The 15,868-nt window shown below is 43.5% G+C and overlaps 1 protein-coding gene across 1 annotated transcript in view; it reads right to left on the reverse strand.

The window, feature by feature from the left end:
* CCHR10.PART0H1orf112 (chromosome chr10.part0 C1orf112 homolog) overlaps positions 1–14,134 on the reverse strand; it is a 2,885,111-nt gene extending 2,870,977 nt beyond the window's left edge. The window contains exon 1 of the mRNA XM_044086752.1: positions 14,005–14,134. The gene's annotated coding sequence lies outside the window, so the exon portion shown is untranslated. The remainder of the gene's footprint in view (positions 1–14,004) is intronic.
* Between the last annotated feature and the right edge of the window lie 1,734 nt (positions 14,135–15,868).

Below are 15,868 nucleotides of genomic sequence, written 5' to 3' on the forward strand. Positions count from 1 at the left end.
ACCTGGCAAGCTACAGCCAAGTACTTTCATATACCATCTTGTTTAACTCAAAGAGGTACAGAAGATTCCTCACAAAAAGGATCAAAGGGCTTCAAGACTCATCTTGTAATGAAAGACTACAGCAAGTCTCTCTTCTCTAAGAAGGCAGTAAAACACAGAGGAGACCTGTCCTTAACATATAGAGTATTAAAATGACCCATTAATATTTGAAACCCATTTCATAGAACACTGCCCTGGTAACCTGAACACAAGAAAACATTCAGCTTCAATAAAAAGTTAACATTCACCAGCTCTGTTGGCATACAAAGCTACAGCTTGGACTATGACTCAGACAATCCGAGTTTGATTAGCAGCTTGGGCCCTGGCTGACAAGAGTGTGGGGGAGGACAGAAATGATGAGGCTTACACTGTTTGCCTTCCTTTGGAGGAATGAGTGGGATACGCACTGGATTCACATTCGCCAGGCCAATATCCTCCATGTAGACCAGGCTACTAGATTACCTCACATGAGAAGACAAAGACATGCATTGTACATAACCACTCTATACAATCCCCTGGATCCCATGATGCGAGTGGGATATGTGCTGGATTCACATTATCCAGGCCACAATCCTCCGTGTAGACCAAGGATTGCATGCAAGTACCAGTCTTCAGCGGAGTAGACAGGGCTACTAGATTACATCACATGAGACAAAGACATGTATTGTACATAACCACTCTATACAAACTTCTGGATCCTATGATGTTTGCAAAGGAAAACAGTTAAAGAAAAAAAATCGCATCAAGATAACATCACAGCTCAACTCACTTGTCCTTTGTCGCCAGTGAATGACTGAGACAAAAGGGTTCTCAGCCAAGAAAAACAAAAGGGGTAAAAAAATGGCTGAAAGCCTGTGCTAATCATTAGGCAGTCCCTAACAACAAAAAACTCTAAATTAATAAATCAGTCATACCATGAAGCATGAAACCATATCTCAAAAGACTTCCACTCCTATGAAATAAATTCCCTCCTCGCAGTTTAACACAGTTCATAAATTCATATCTACAAGAAGGAACTGATGACTAAAAGGACACCTGAAAGTTCCAACATGAGGTCCACAGCATCAGTTTCTTCAGTGACCAGTAGGCTTTTTGCTTGTTTACCAGATCTACACACCTGTGTATTTATACTGGATAAACAAAAAAAGTTCTCTTCAAACTACTGGTGTTCAGCGTTATTGCACAAAACACCCCTTAGATAAAAAACAAGCACATCTTCAAACTAGTGGTGCTCAGCATTACCGCACAAGACACCCCTTAGATTAAAACAAGCACATCTTCAAACTATTGGTGCTCAGCATTACCGCACAAAACACCCCTTAGATAAAAACTGGTTACTAGTGCTCAATATAACTTGTATGATGACATGAAGCCAAAAAAGGCATAATTGACATGCATTCATTCTCAGTACAGGCTACCTCATATTAGTTATCCAGCTCAATTTCCTGGTCCATACCTTGGCGATGACATTATATACATCATCTCTATCATCTGTTACCAAACAGAAACACAATACTTGTTACACAACTCGACCTTGGTATCCATTATCAAGCTCAGTACTGGTATCCATTATCAAGCTCAGTACTGGTATCCACCAGCCAGTTCTACCATGATGTCAGTTACCAATCTCTGACATCTGTTACCAAGCTGAGCCATAGTATTACCCAACTTGACTGTGGTATTCATTACCCAGCTCTGCCATGGTATCAGTTACCAATCCCCTGACATCCATTACCAAGCTGAGCCGTAGTATTACCCAACTTGACTGTGGTATTCATCACCCAGCTCTGCCATGGTATCGGTTACCAGTCTCTGACATGTTACCAAGCTGAGCCATATTATTACCCAACTTGACTGTGGTATTCATCACCCAGCTCTGCCATGGTATCAGTTACCAATCCCCTGATATCTGTTACCAAGCTGAGCCGTAGTATTACCCAACTTGACTGTGGTATTCATTACCCAGCTCTGCCATGGTATCAGTTACCAATCTCTGACATCTGTTACCAAGCTGAGCCGTAGTATTACCCAACTTGACTGTGGTATTCATTACCCAGCTCTGCCATGGTATCAGTTACCAATCCCCTGATATCCGTTACCAGATTCAGCCATAGCATTTGCTAAGCAGCTTGACATTGGCATCCATTAACCAGCTGAGCTATGCTTTTGGACTCCATAAACAACCACGGTATCTGTTCTCGGACTCTACACCAACATTCTTTACATAGTCCGGCACAGATTTCCATCAAACATGGATAACATAGCACAAGTTACCTAGCTAAACAGCAATATTGCTATCTATTGTACAGTTTGGGCATATGGTCTTTGGCAGAAAATAATATGCCTGTTGATTTCTTTTTTTTTGGGGGGGGTGGTATTTACTCTCTTACTCCATGGTGATAGCCAGGTTTTTTTCCACCTTTCTGCCTCAGTGTAATTAATGCCCCCTGTAACTGTGGAGTTCTGTACTAACAACATTGCATTCACTGGTTTGGACCGTCAATGAAAAGGGTCACAAAGACCACTTCACTTGCTTGGTTAATAAATAAATTCACAAAGTACACCACAATCAAAGTATACATTAAAGAAACTGTATAGAAACTATGGTTTTAAAAACTTAATGGTATTAATAAAATATTTGAAGCATAGTAGCAAAAAAACACATACCTATATAAATGTATAGCGTTCCTTTATTTTCCCAATTATCACAGTGCTTTACAAATTCTAACATATATTTTACTCTATAGCATATAACTACAGTAATGTATAAGCTAGTACCGGACTCACTCCACCATTCAAATAAAATGAGAAATAGTATTCTGCCACTCAGCAACCAAATACAGGCAGACCACAGATCATCAAAAAGGTGGGGAGATGCATAAATATGAAAAACACTCACCATAAGCCAAACCAGATTAGGACCAAAACCTGCTTGAAATGACCAGAAGTTCACAGCCACATTTTTTGCAATACACTCCAACAGAAATATGTAATTTAAGCTCTTGTCAACTACGTGGTTGTGGAAAGAAATGATTCAAACTTTCATACTTATAACCAGAAACATTACAATTTCAAAAACACCTGATGCAATGCAAATTAGAGAAGGACAAGGCATCTGCAAGTGAAGACCAAGTTGTAGTCCCCTGTATTTCCGCAACCAAGCTAGTTGTCCCCCTGTAACACCACACCTGTGGCTCCAGCCCATTCTTCCCCTATGGTGACATGTGCCCATTGTGTGGCAGCTATCCACCTTCTAGGCAAGTAATCTCCCCACAACCATTTAAACTAATCAGTCATAATATAATACTATGCAACACAAAAGAAGAAAAAAAAAAAAAAAAAGTAGTCATATTACATTTGTTAGGGTAAGTGAACTAGTCTACAGATCTTTTTCAGCCACAGCCTGGGCCATACAGCAAAGGTATTTTCTTTCATGAAGTTGATACGATAGATGAAGAGTTATGCACTTACCACAGTTTGGAATCTGTGCTATCCAGTGTCATTATTCCTCACGGATGGGTCTCGGAACCAACCTCGGATCCGAGCCGGCAAAGTAAGTGACAGCTCCTGAGTTTGAGCCTCTCCCCTCCCAGGACTCCTGTTACCCATAATCCTCAGATCGAGTTTGCTAGATAAGTTTCAGGACAGTGACACTGTCCACAACCAGAAAACAGCAGAACCAAACACACCATTACTCCAAGAATCTCCTGGTCACCAGAAGGAGGGGGATGCAGGGTGGAAATGTGATGAATAATGACACTGGATAGCACAGATGCCAAGTTATGGTAAGTATATAACTATCTGATGCTATCCTTGTTATTATTGATCAGAAATGGGTCAGAGCCCCCAGCTATACAAAACCCTGTGAGGTCTCAAGGGAGGACATGCTGGAGCACAGAAGAACCAAACAAGGCTGTACTCCTAGATACCAAATCCAACTTGTAATGTGTTACAAAGGTATGGGGGTTTGACCAAGTGGCAGCAGCACAAATGTCATCCAAAAAAGTTCTTGCTCAGAATGCCGAAGAGGTAGGCACCGACCTAGTAGAATAAGCTTTAATAGGTTTTGAAAGATCCCTCAGATTTTCATAAATGTGAGCTATACAAGAAGCTATCCAACATGAAAACGACACTTTGGAAATGGCTCTGCCTTTACCAGCCTGAGAGAAGGCTACAAAAAGCTGATCTGACTTTTGAAAATCCTCAGTCCTCTTCAAAAAGAAACTGCCTATGTACAACCAGGCAATACAGCTGATACTCTCCTCTGTTTGAAAAAGTTGGGAAAAAAGACGGGAAGCTGAACAGACTGATTTAGGTCAGTTTCTGAAGCTACTTCAGGAATGAATGAAGGACTGGTTCTGTTCTGAAAGCAACCCCTATCCTTGTGAAAAATCATGAAGGGAGGCTTAAAGCAAAGAGCCTGCAATTCAGAAATGGTCTTGGCAGAAGTAATAGCCACCAAAAAGGCCATCTTCTAAGACAGAAACTTAATATTACACTCCGTGGCAGGTTCAAAAGGGGGATGTCAGGGGACTACAGCACCAAGGTAAGATCCCAAGGAGGGGACAGATCTCTGAAAGGAGCTGTGAGTAAGAACACCCCCTTAAGAAAGGCCTTGCACAGCCTAGAAGAAAGCATATGACCATCACTTAGGTGAAAGTTAGAAATCGACACAAGTTGAAGCATAACCGCCAAGAAGCACGCTCCTTGTTGGAACAGAGAAGAAAGAATGACAGACTGTCTGGAACCGAAGCAGAAAAGGGATCAATGTCCCGTTGATGATCCCAGAAAGAGAACTTCTTCCATTTGCTGGAATAAACCTTAATAGAATTTATTTTGAGATGCTAAAATACCGTCCTTCACCGGAGAAGGCAACTTAACCTGAGTGACGATCATTGGAACTGGAGGTACCACACTGTCAGCCACAGAGATATCAGGTTGGGCGGAGGAAGTCCCCATGGATGGGATACGAGATCCTGGACTGGATCTAATATCCAAGCTGGATAATTCAGATGAGACCAGATGAGGGAGAACCACATCTGATGAGGCCAGGCGGCGGCAATGAGGATGAGGTGAGCCTTCAGGCGATGGGCTTTCTGTAATACTTTGGGAATGAGAGGCACTGTGGGATAGGCATAGAAGCGTCCCGGCGGCCAACTGTGACTCAGGGCACCACTGGGGGACTTTCCCAGTAAGTGGATCTGGGCAAGGTATTTGCTGCATTTGTGATTGACTGGGGATGCAAACAGATCGCAGCCCGGAAGACCCCATCAGTTGAAAATCCAGCTTACCCCTGACTGTTTCAGGAACCACTCATGGGGGCTCAGTATAAACCTGCTGAGCTCGTCTGCCAGCATGTTAGAATCGCCGGGGATACGCGTTGCAAGAAGAAAGTGCCTGGAGGACATCACCCATTCCCACACTCTCATGGCCTCTCTGTGCAGTGGGTATGATCGTGTCCCCCCTTGCATGTTAATGTACCAGACTACCACCATGTTCGCTGTCTGAACTGCTACAGTCCCGAAAGTTCTGTAAAACTTGCAATGATAGTAGGACCGCTCTCATCTCTAGGACACTGATGTACAACTTGGTCTCAGAGGGGGACCACATGCCCTGGAGCATCTTTCCCTGAAAATGTCCTCCCACCCCAACAGGGAGGTGTCCATGGTCACTGTGGCTTGAGGTTGCAGGACACAAATAGCTCTCCCTAACAGAAGATCCTCAGACCGGAGCCACCAATGTAAATGATGCTGGCAGACTAGAGATATTCTGATTGGCATGGACATAGGGTGAATGTGAGACGACCACTGTACTGCCAGGGTCAAATGAAGCACTTGCATGTGATACCTAGCAAGGTGAACCAACTGAATAGCCATCGACCCAAGGGCTTGAAGAATTAGATGGGCAGGGACATTGTCCTGGACCAGGATGAGGGGAAATTGCTCTTGGATCATGTCTACCCCACGCAGAGAAACATCTGCATTCTCCGACACCTTGTCCAGAAGAACTCCTATGAATTCCAGCCTCTGACATGGAGGAAAGTGTAACATGGGAAGGTTGATAGTAATGCACAGGTCATGAAATAGACAGAGTGAAATCTGTAGCTAGAGAGAGGAGATGCTTTGTGAGAGCAATGAGGAGCCAATCATCCAGGTACAGGAAGACCTGAAAACCCTGCAGTCGGAGATGAGCTGCTACCACTGCCATATATTTGGTGAACACCTGGGGGGCAGAGGTGAGACCGAAGGGCAGCACTCTGAACGCATAATGATCGGCCCCCAGCTGGAAATGTAGGAATCTCCTGGAGCGCCTGTCGATTTTTATGTGATCGTACGCATCCTTGAGATCTATCGAGCACATCCAATCGTCCTTGAGCAGAAGAAGAATGGACTGAATGGTGACCACTCGGAACTTTGACTTCTTGACTGATAAATTCAACTTGCTGAGGTCCAGAATGGGACGCAAATCCCCCGTTTTTTGGGCACTTAATAGAAGCAAGTCCCCTGTTTTTTTGGACACTAAATAGAAGAGTGTGTAAGTACCGAATCCTTAGTTCCTGTTGAGACATTCAGGATGGCTCTTTTTTTGAAGGAGGTCTTGCACCTCTATGACAGATAACTCTCGCTGATGGGAGGGAAGTCTGGGAGCGACTTTTGGTTCAGACACAATGTTTAGCACCCACTGGTCTGAGGTAATAGCAGTACAAGCCAGGTAGTGCAAGGAGATACGACCCCTGAATGCCTCCAGGGCCGGACAGTCAGGCAGTTCTTCAGGAGCGCTGTGGGGACTTCTCCGAGAACGGTTCTCATAAGCCCTGATCCTGCAGACCTCCTCTACCTCTGGGCAGGCATCTGCCATCAAATCCCCTTACCCAGCCGGAAGAAGAGGATTCCTGATTAGCATTTTGTAAGGAAGACTGCATCCTGCAGAACCGTAACTTTTTACTACCCCTCAGAGTCTTGCAGAAGGGATATTGGGGAGTAGAAAACTTGATCCCTACTACAGACAAGGTCTTTCCCTCCTGCTCACTGCGGGTCAGTGTTTCCTTGAATGAAGGATCAAAGAGAGTAGATTCATCAAATGGTGCATTGGTAAATGACACCTTGAAGTTGTCCATGAACCTGTAAAAGCAAAGCCAGGCATGATGCTTAATGGCAATGACTGTACCCACCTCTCGTGAGGTAGCCTCGGTTTAACCATGTTCAAGATCAACCTCATAGAGGTATTAGCAAGGGAAGTGAGTGGAGAGCTTCAGAAAAAACATTTTAAGGCTCTCTGGAGGCAACAACTACTAAAGGGAAGAGGAAAGTTCCAATACCAAATCCCTTTGCAGTCATGGGAAATGTGCCAACCGCTCCATTCTTTCAGGATCTCAAGTATGTCTCCAAAGAACACTTCCTTGAACAGTAGCCTGGGGGACCCATCCCCTTCCTTGAAATCCATGTCCTCTGTGCAGGATTCTCGAGAGGGGTTTAGGTGCCTCCTCTTGCACATCCTCTTCCAAGGAGGTTCCTCCATCGTGGGCTCTAGGGAGGACTCTGAGGAGGGTACCCCTATGGGGGTAATGACCTTCTGAAGGTGATCCCGGGGAGGGGCTGACCCCAGAACAATGATGAAGATTCTCCACCCAAGACAGAACAAGTTGGGGTGGGTCCAGAGCCAAAGAAGAGGCTGCCGTCCAAACAGAGATGGTCCTCTCTAATCACCCGGAAGGCAGACAGACTGGAAAAAGCTACACCCTCCTCCCAGCTGGTAATAAGTGACTGGGGCAGGAAGGGAGACCCTGGTACAGTACCAACATCCCTGGACGATACTGGTCCCAAGCTATCCGAGGGGGAAGCCTCCAAGGGAAGGGAACGATCCAAAAGCTCCAGACTGGAACCCCCCCTCTGTGGCCCCCGGGTTCCTCTCAGGTCTGAGGCAATGCCAGCCCCGAGGGCAAGGGGGCCGAGCCAGCCAGGAACCCAGGTGGCATGGGAGTACTTCACAACACCAACGGCCTCCAATTAGGCAAGCTCTGACCCAGGGGTGATGAGCTTGCAGGAGTCAGAAGAAAGAAGAGGAGTTCTGATGTAGGTGAAAGGGCCCTCAGCAAGTGGCTAGGGGACAGAAGCAAGCCTAGTTGCATTTGGGCTTTGAGAAAGCTCATCATCTGGTCCACATCAGATGGGAGCAAACTCCTAATAGACCAGGAGGAAACTGAAGATTGGCCTAAATGAATAAAACATCTGAGGTCCCTAGAGGAGACACTACTACATTTTCCCGGATTCGAGACTATGGAAGTAGCCGGGGGATCGATGACAGTAACCGGCACAGAGGGAGCTGTCAGATCCAAAGGCCCAGTTGGATCCAAGTGTACTAAGGGCCCTGCAGACTGATCTAACAAGGTCATTGGAGCAAAGGGGGATTTCGATCCGATCACAGGACCTCTGAATCTCCAAAGATTCGGATTTGGCCGGGAAAGCAGAGGCTCTCAGAGCCGAAGACCCCGTAGCCGATGCCCCCAGGGCTGGACTCGGATCGGTAGCATAGCAGGGGAGTCCCAAGAGAAAGAGGGCTTCCTCCAAAGGGGATTTGGAGGGGGCACCCAAGACCAAGGGACTCCTTTTGTCAAGCCCTTTAAGGAGCAATTTGTTTCTATGGTCGTGGAGAGCCCCAAGATTGAACCCTACGCATATATCGCATTCAGTCTCTAAATGGGATCTTCTAGACAGTGGACGCACTTCTCATGCATGTCAGCAGGAACCAACTTCCAATCGCATGAGGAACATCTAAAACCAGAGGGTTTTTCCGGCATGACCCAAACAAACAAAATAAATAAATAAAACCCTCCAACAGACACACACACACAAGCACACACTTGGGAAAAAGAAAAAAAAGAAGAAAATAAAGTACAGAAAGGAAAGGGTGGGAAAAACCCTAACGGCCAGCAAACAACTAAGGAAGGGGAGAAAACCTACTGCTAAACTCAAAAAACATAGGAGACTAACTATCATTACTATACAGAAAGGAAGGAGAAAATTCAAAAGAATACCCAAAAAGGCACTTATCTAACCAACAAAGGGAACACGTCTGTTCACTAATCCCGGCAAATGAGATCCAAGGATTACGGGAAACAGGAGTCCTGGGAGGGGAGGAGCTCAAACTCAGGTGATATTGCTCACTTTGCCAAGTCGGATCCAAGACCCACCCATGATCAATAAATGACATGGATAGCATCAGATCAAAAGTTAATACATTTAGCAAGCATGTGAAACAAACTTACTGTTACAGTCTTTTGAAGTTTAGAAAGTATACAAACGCAATCTAATTTACATTGTAAAGCAAGTTAACATTCTTAATCACAAAGGATTCCTTATAGTCCAGAAGCTGTGGTAATGTACCTTGAAATCATAGCTGTTACATAAAGGAGATGTTCAGATCTTTAAGTTAATTGCTAGTTCCTACCCTACCCCATTAATTTCATTAGCATTTACAGAAAGAGGGATAACCATCACTATACACCTCCCCTTTCTACCAATCACTTATGAAAATAAAATATACCACTGCAAAAAATAAATAAAGTCAGTATACATCAGAAGAATTTAGTGTGCAATTCACATAAGTGCTGGAGTGATACTGACTGAAAGGAGTATAAGGATCTAACTAACTATTGCTAACCACTGGAATGGACTGCCTAGCTAGAATGGCTAAAACAACCTGACACTGACCTGTTATCCCACAAAAATGGCGTGCACGTACAAAGCGTCAGGCACCAACTTCTCGGACCAGTAATAAGTCCAACAACCACTTAACACAATCAGCTGTCAGATCTACACTTCTTCTAGGGTTCCAGTCAATCTTCCTAGTTCGCTCAGACACCTTTAACCTGTTTTCCCTCTATGCTGACATGCAACCTTACAGGGCCGGTGTTAGCATTTTGGGGGCCCCCAGCAAATGTCAAGTTGGGGGCCCTCCTAGGCACTTTTAGTCTAAGTATCACTCTGTCACTGCTACCCCTCCTAAGCAACCTTTTAGTTCATGCTGCACACAGACGCAGTGGTACAGCGGTAGCGTTGTTACCTCACAGCAAGAGGTTCTCCCGTTCGTTTCTCGGCTTGGCCTGGGAGTGCCTTCTGTGTGGAGTCTGCATGTCCTCCCCGCGGTTGGGTAGCATTCGAAAGACATGCGTGCGTAAATGGGCGTGCCTTCATTGAAGGTTGGGTGTCGAGCTGGCACCTTGGCATTTTGTAAAAATACACTACCAATCATTAGTGGACCGGAGTTTCGCTGTGGCGACCCCTTACCAGGAAAAAGCCGAAAGACAAACAACAACAACGCAAAGACTGACCTGTAGCTACAATGCTCTTACATTACAACAGGCCTATGTACCACACTATGTTGGCCCATTGCCATTATAGAGGGACATTTACAGTTACTAGCATTTAGCTGCAACAATGATGCATTACAACAACTCTACATATAGGTCTGGACTTAGGTGAAATGGTGCCCTAGGCCAACTGTTTCAGCCTCCCACAAAATACACTCGCACAATCCAGTCCTTCTCCCTTTCTTGGGCTCCCCATTCCACACACTTTACTTTTTTTCTTCCTTTCCCACATTTTGCCTCCCTCTTCAGCTTTTTCAAAAATACACAACTTTCTATGTATTCTGAAGTGCATTTAAAAGTTTGTTTTTCTTTTAACACAACCTTTTCATCCAATGATGTCTTGAACAGAAATTATGATTAAGGAAAGAAATTCTGTGTTTTGTTCAGCTTTAGTTTTTCTTGCATCCTTTCATCATACCTTTCCTGACCAAGACAGCAATAACCATTTAGGAAACAACTGAAATAAGCCAGGGCCTAAGAAGCCATAGGGTTGTAGATGCTCTGGGGTACATTTTAGAGGATTTCCCCAACCTTTTAATCCAGTGGTGACCTAAACAAAAACCATGAGTATGAAAAGAATTGCCAATTATGTCTTCTTTGAAAGAAACAAAATCAGTTGTGCCCAAGGCTTAATGTTCAAAGCTGACAAAATAGTAGCTCACAATAAACTAACAAGCCACTGTTGTGAGGATACACAGGTCTTAATCTGGGAATACTATCTGCTTCTCTACCCCTCCCCCTCACCAGAAAAAAAAGGGCAGTCACTGTCTATACATCCTTCTGGTGTAGACTGGGATGAAAGCAGAGATTAAAATTGCCACAGTCATGCATTTGAAGTGACTGCTGTCATACATACACATCACATGCCTTCTCAGCCTTAACCCCTAAAGGTAGCCAACTGTATATGTGCCTGAGGTGTGCCTGTGAGGAAAGTGAAAAGAAAACTAATAATTTCAGTAATGTATTCTAATTTGTTGCTCCTACACAGTACACTTGCTCCTACACAAGCTGTAGTAACCATGTTTGTATGTCTCTAAGGTCTCTGAGAAAAGAAAATGAAACATTGACTACACTGTCCTCAGCCCAAACACAAACTATAAATGAACTCCTGTGCATACCTCTAAGGTATGACTGTGATAAAAGTGAAAGTAATAACAACACAATTCCCGCAAACCCCCATAACCTAAAGCAGCTTTCTGTGCACACACATCTAAGCAGGGCAGGTTTTAGAATGGGGGTGCTTGAGAGCAGAGCCCATTATTAAATTTATCCTAACAGGGTCATATCACAATCCTGTTGAGGTTAGAGAGTGTAATCAGAAAATTAATATGTTTTTTTTTATTCCTCATTTTTCCCCAACCAGCGACAGCTTTTGTGGGGCCCCCACACAGTCAATGATAATTAAGGGATACCCCTGTATCCATTTACATAGTCTGGGGTGTGAGGGCCACCAGACTTGTAAAGACCTAAGCGTCTGAATGTTCTGTGATATATTTTATGCCTAACTTTTGAAATACAATTACTTGTTAACTGCATTTTTTACTGATACCTAGAAGAATAATGTATGGTTCCTGGCATTACTGGGTGTGTGCACAGATAAAAATCAGTTATGACACGCACACATGCATTAGCCATAGCAACACTAGTTCTGTACTTATTTCTGCAAATAGCAAAACATTGCTCAATACTGGTACTGCCACACCAGATCAGAGACTGCTGTTTAGAAGTCGTCAAACAGCAGCAGGGATAAGTCAGCTTTTGTTTACCTGGTGTTACCTGGTACTGCCACACCAAATCAGAGACTGCTGTTTAGAAGTGGTCAAACAGCAGCAAGGATAAGTCACTTTTTGTTTACCTGGTGTTACCTGGTACTGCCACACCAGATTAGAGACTGCTGTTTAGAAGTGGTCAAACAGCAGCAAGGATAAGTCACTTTTTGTTTACCTGGTGTTATCTGGTACTGGTACTGCCACACCAGATCAGAGGCTGCTATTTAGAAGTGGTCAAACAGCAGCAAGGATAAGTCTCTTTTGTTTACCTCATTGAGGAATAATGGATAGCTGTGACTGTCCCTGATTTCACAGGCCTTCCCTGATTTTGCTTATAATCTTGCTCTTTCAAAAAAATTTAATTTGCTGGTAAATCACTCAGGATTACAGTCAATAAATCCATACATCAGCGTTTTATATTTCTTATTGTCCAAAATGCATGTTGTTGCAAAAGGTGTTATTCTATTACATTTTAAGTGAATTAGAATAATATTGAAAATGTGTTCCTGATTCTGAACCTTTATTCTGCAATTATGTTTGGCACTGCACTGAAATCTTCAGCAAAGAAGTTGATAGTTATAGTATCTGGTATTTTGCCAGTATTTATAAAAACTCTGAAAAGAAAAAAATTACTACAGATTCCAAGCATCAGGTCTTTTTAAAATTCAAGGTTTGCACCGAGATCAGTCACTCTCGGTTGCTGATCTCTGGTGCTTGCCTATATCATGTTCATTATTAGTTTTATCCTAACAGGGTCATATCAAAGCCCTATTCAAGTTAAACTGCATAACCAGGAAATTAATACATTTTCTCCTCATTTTTCCACAACCAGAAGAAGCTTTTGTGGGGCCCCACACAGTCAAGGATGATTACGGGGCCCCTCCCTGCAGCCATTGGTATTACAGGTACGTTAGGTATGATGTTAGTTTTAGCACAGAGAAGGCCCACCAGCAGGGTTTAACTAAGCCAGGGGGCACTATGTCATTGGTAAAATATTTAATGAAATTGTGAAGGCTGTTACTATAACCAGAGAAATCTTTGAATTGTAAAGGAGATACAAATAAGAGTTTATACCCTCTTGGTTTATTAAGTATAAAGAACTGCTGTACTACCTTTTATTGGTTTGGCAGATATGGTACAAAATATCAAGAACTTTCTGTGGTTGGGGGCCCCCCCAGGAACAGGGGGCCCCCAGCGACCGCAGGGTTCGCTGGTGCCTAAAGCCGGCTATGAACCTTACCCTATCAAATACCCATGTTCCATTTCAGTAAAGGCCCCAAATATTTATCCTAATCAGCTGCCACATCACCCACCACATCTCACCCATGGCACCAGTTCCTTATCACATTATGCCGCACCTATCTCCCCAGTCCCAGACCAGTAATGCACACCACCGTATAAAACTAATTAGCTAACATATCTTCTGCATATACTTTTGGTATGACACCGGTGGCTTATCTCACTGTAACGACATGCACTCAGTGTCCCACACCAGTAATGATCCCCACCCACCAAACCCCCAAAAAAGACATTTAGACTATTACTACATAGAGCGTGTTCTTATAAAGCACGTCTGCACCCCACACCCCATTTTACTCATCCATGTGTACCTAATACAGCATCCAACAGTCTTCCCCAGTAGACAGACTATATCCGTGATTGGCAGCCCCTAACTGCCAACGAGGTAAAGACTCATTTCCGTCACAAAGAGACAGTCCTGAAAGACCACAACAAAGTAACTGACAGAACTAAGAATTAAGACACTCTACCCGAACGGGAGTTAACAGACCACGTAAATAAGACATTTCAATAAAATTTAACCCTTACCCCTAACCTTCGTAAACCACATAGGTACTCTGACTTCCTCTGCTGATACCCTTAAAGTTCCGCTCCGTCCTACTGAACGATAATGAATACTTCAGATGAACCCGCCAAATCTAATAGCTCATGACGCCACTTCACCAACCCCTCCAAAGCGCAGGCGCTGTGAAATGAGTGCTTGTTATCATTGCGTCAGTAAATATTAGTATTAATTTTTTTGGGCATCGTCTTTTCCTTCATAAAATGTTTTTCGTTGGGAGTATTTCTGTGGCTTTCCATTCATAAAATGTATTAATTTGTGTGGTAGAACCCTGTAAGTAAAACATCTCAAATCCACTGTAGTAATTACAATTCCAGAACTGTTTAATCTTTAGAAGAGGCATGTCGGTTCATATCACTCGATGTCCACCATATAATGTTACAAATGGGTAATGACAGTCAGTGGCATCTGCCCCTTATGATTTAGTGACCCCAGCTTAGTTCTTTATTGCCACACCGCGGTTCTGCTGAAAATGCCATTTGTGGTTTAAATACATACAGTCAATCACGGGCTGCAGTCCGGACAGACATACTGTGGCAGTTTAGGGACAGTGGACATGCACAACGTTAAAATCCGCTGTCACACCTGCGGCACCCATAGGGTGCCAGGACGACTGCTGAGCCCTTACTGTTGCATCCATCCGTGTCTCAGACCAGTAATACCCACCAAGGACCTTAGATGTCATCACAAACATTTATTTACTGTACATTTGTTGATGGAGTGGAACAAGGATCTAACTGGTCCATTTTCGGGCCACAGAAATTATTGGATAAATATAGTAAATGTTTCAATATACATATATATATATATATATATATATATATATATATATATATATATATGATTTGATGTTGTTAATCTTCGTTTATTCCTTACTCTTGGGATTCGGTTCCAACCTCGGAACCGAGCCAGCTTTTTTTCAAGCTCGTGTCAGTCACAAACCTCTCCAGCTAAGATTTTACCCATCATGCCCTTCTCCCTGATACCTCAGGTCTTGTTTGCCACGTTGCTGATGTTATGTGATCCTATCTCGCCTACATTCTGTACTGATGGGCTCGGAGCCGATCCCTCGGCTCCGACTCGGCACGCTTATGCTATAGAGCGAGGCCTCTTATTGGCTGAGCTATCTTTTATCCCAGGATGCACCACCACTAATCCCCCAGATCTCGTTTGCCGCTTACAAGCTTAGACGTGGTCTCAACTTGGCTGGGCTAAGTACTATTTATTTAGACTTTTCCTGTCAGGAATTTCCTAGTTTTCAAACCAAAAGCTGTTTTAACGGCTATTCTTGTGATACGTGTGTGTATTTGCTTTTTCTGTTGAGAAAATTGTTAATTTCTGTGAAGGGAAGGTTTCCGTTTTAGTTAGAGGGGCCTTCCCCTTTTGCTATTCTAGCGTTTTTTGTGGCTAGTGTTTATTAGTGGGTCAAGTACCCGTTTTAGTTAGAGGGTCTTGACCCTCTCTTTCTGTGTTATTTCTTGTTTTTGTGTAAAAAAAAAAAAAAAAACTTTACTTTTGAACTTCTAACTAGTTTTATTGTTTATTGTTATTTTGATAACTGTGTTTTCTCTAGACAAAAAATGTCCAAAGAACATAAACCCTCCGGGTTTAAAAAATGCACAAGGTGTGGTTTTAAGATGTCCATAACGGACGACCACTCCTCGTGCGTTTACTGTTTAGGCGCCAAGAATTACAAGAATCTTGTAGCGTGTGTCACGCCTTTTCATTGAGGGTCCTCCAAGAGAGGAAGAACAAATTAATCCTTAAGGGATTAATCAAGCCATCCTTCAAGGAAGCTTTATCTTCGTCACCCTCTCCTTCAAAAAAGAA

This window comes from Protopterus annectens, chromosome 10.part0, assembly GCF_019279795.1.
Source record: "Protopterus annectens isolate FY-2018-M chromosome 10.part0, PAN1.0, whole genome shotgun sequence".
NCBI lineage: Eukaryota > Metazoa > Chordata > Ceratodontiformes > Protopteridae > Protopterus > Protopterus annectens.